The 2,419-nt window shown below is 37.4% G+C and overlaps 1 long non-coding RNA gene across 1 annotated transcript in view; it reads right to left on the reverse strand.

Annotated features, from left to right (window-relative positions):
* Positions 1-89: 89 nt before the first annotated feature.
* Positions 90-2,419, reverse strand: part of LOC112549040 — a 5,206-nt gene continuing 2,876 nt past the window's right edge. Inside the window, exon 3 of the long non-coding RNA XR_003092452.1 lies at positions 90-222. This is a non-coding gene — a long non-coding RNA (uncharacterized LOC112549040). The remainder of the gene's footprint in view (positions 223-2,419) is intronic.

Consider the following 2,419-nt stretch of genomic DNA (forward strand, 5'->3'; position numbering starts at 1 on the left):
AAGAGAAAAAGTTATGCCAAATAAACTATATTAAATACCTTTTGTACTGTCCAGTTTGGCAACAGCTTTTTGTTCAGCTACATTCCAAATGATCACTAGGTTATCTGCACTGGCACTTGCAAATACATCAGGGTTATGGGGACACCAAGATATAGCTGTGATTGTCTTCTTATGCTCAGACATAATTGCCTGGAGCTTGAATTCATTGTATCTGTGATCCATCTAAAATAAAATAAAAGATTTATTTTAAAAGCACAAAGCTTGTTTAACTTTATCCCAACCATTCAGTTGATCCAATAAGAGAGATCACCCCAAAAATCCTTTCCTAGTTCAGAAAATGCATTTAATACTTATGATACATAATGCTGGGCTAAACAGTGGCTCAAGTCTTTTATGGCCAAGAAAAATGCAATTTACTATAATATGACTGCAATTTGATTTATACTACCAATTTGGAGAATTTGCTGTTTTAATAAGCTAGGTATTCTGAATTCAGTTGTCTGGAAAGGTGCAAATATTCTATTAACCTCCACAGATAAATATTACTTCCATGTGTTTCATAGGATGTCAATTTTATTTCATTAATGTCATAAAACATATTATATTCTAATAACTGCACTTCAAATCACCTTTTTCATATCAGAATTTTAAAAGTACGTACAGGTATTATACTGAGACACAAAGGTGAAGAAGTTTGGCCTATGTCACATAAGTTAGAGGCAGATATTTGTTCCTGGAACCTTCATCTTAAAGGTGTAGTGCAACATTAGAAGTCATGTTAAGCTGTGAAGTTGAAATGCTTATTCATAACAGTGCCTTATACAGTCCAGCCTGATTCTATTTCCTATCAGGAATTTGACTAATAACTTCACAGGAACACTCTTTACAGGATCTATCAATATTAGATAGAAGCATTTACTTGTGAAGTGCCACCAACGTGCACCCATCCTTTCAGATGCAATACTTATATTTGCTGTATCTATGTTTGTTTTGTTTCAGGACACTGGAATCAGTTCAAGATGAAATAAAGAGTCAACCCTGACTTTTCTTACCCTAATTTAAACCATTATTATTACTTTCACTGTAATGTTGAGGTTCAGTTCCCTTACTACTCCTTGTTGTTTAATGTAGCAATAAGTCAAAGTAGCAAAGACCCATAAAGATGTGGTGCACAAAATGTACCTATCATATTAATCTACATTGCAATTTTCTCTTCATTTTGTATTTCATTTTCCACAGCTGTTAAAAGCATTCATTGGAGGGATGGATATATATTGGGAATGGAAATGTACAACTTGTCACATGACATTTTTAAAATGCTGCAGATGATTCCAGATTTGTACATTTTAAAACTAAAGCCAGTTCACTCTCCAAAGCAATATTATAATGGCAATGAATATCCACAAATAGGATTGATTGCCAGTGACAGACCTCTTAACTGCAATGATGCTAGGGACTGTAGCCATGGTAGCAAGTAGGATTCCTTTTTATAAATTAGTCAGAAGCTGGCGAAGAATGTTTCACATAGGTCATCAAGTATTTAGGTAATACGTTTTTCCAGTCTCTTAACATCAAGTATATTGAAGGATGATTATCATGGAAAAAAATACTCAACATATATGCAGAAGGGCAGAAAATTAAAACTTCATTGACAGTATCAGTATTTCCTAAATTAAATTGCCTGGCTCTGAAACCAGTTTAAAAAAAATAAAACAGAAAAAACCCAGAAATTCCATTATATGACATAGTCTCCTCGTTAAGACTGGATGCACCACACAAAATTCTGAGCTAAGTTATTAACTGATAGCAGCAATAGATTTATTCTCTTCTATATAAGCAAGCGCTAGAAAGATATGGGATGTTTTGCCAGTGGGTTTTGAACAGTGTGTTCTAGAAAGCACAAACTCTTGTCTTCTGTCTACTGTCTGCCAGGAGCAAAACTAGCAGTGGGCAACATGTCTGTGAGTCCTGGGCACTGAGTTAAAGGGCAATCAGTGACAGAAGTCATGGCAGCACCGCTGAGGGAGGAAGTGCTGCCAAATTCAGGGTTGTGATGTCCTGGTGTGCTGGGTTTCAATGAGGCAGGGCAGAAGTGGGGGAGAGGGAAGGGGAAGGCAGGCACTGGGCTTTGTGCCCAGGGTGCAAATCTTACCAGTTATGACTCTGCTGTCTGATCTTCTGCTTCATCTGCTTTAACCTGTCCATACATCATCAGTTCCATACTTACCCCACCCCCATCTGTCACCTGGGACATTTGTATGCATGCAGGCATGCGTGCAAAAGCAACCAGCACTGCAGCACATGCACTTGTATAAACGGTGAAACGCGCATCATCACTGAGGTAATGGCGGCAGTGCACTTTGAAGTAAAACACATTGGAGGTGTTTTAGTTCAAAAGCGCACTGCTGCCATTTTCTCC

This window comes from Alligator sinensis, unplaced genomic scaffold (assembly GCF_000455745.1).
Source record: "Alligator sinensis unplaced genomic scaffold, ASM45574v1 scaffold1877_1, whole genome shotgun sequence".
In the NCBI taxonomy this organism is placed as follows: Eukaryota; Metazoa; Chordata; order Crocodylia; family Alligatoridae; genus Alligator; species Alligator sinensis.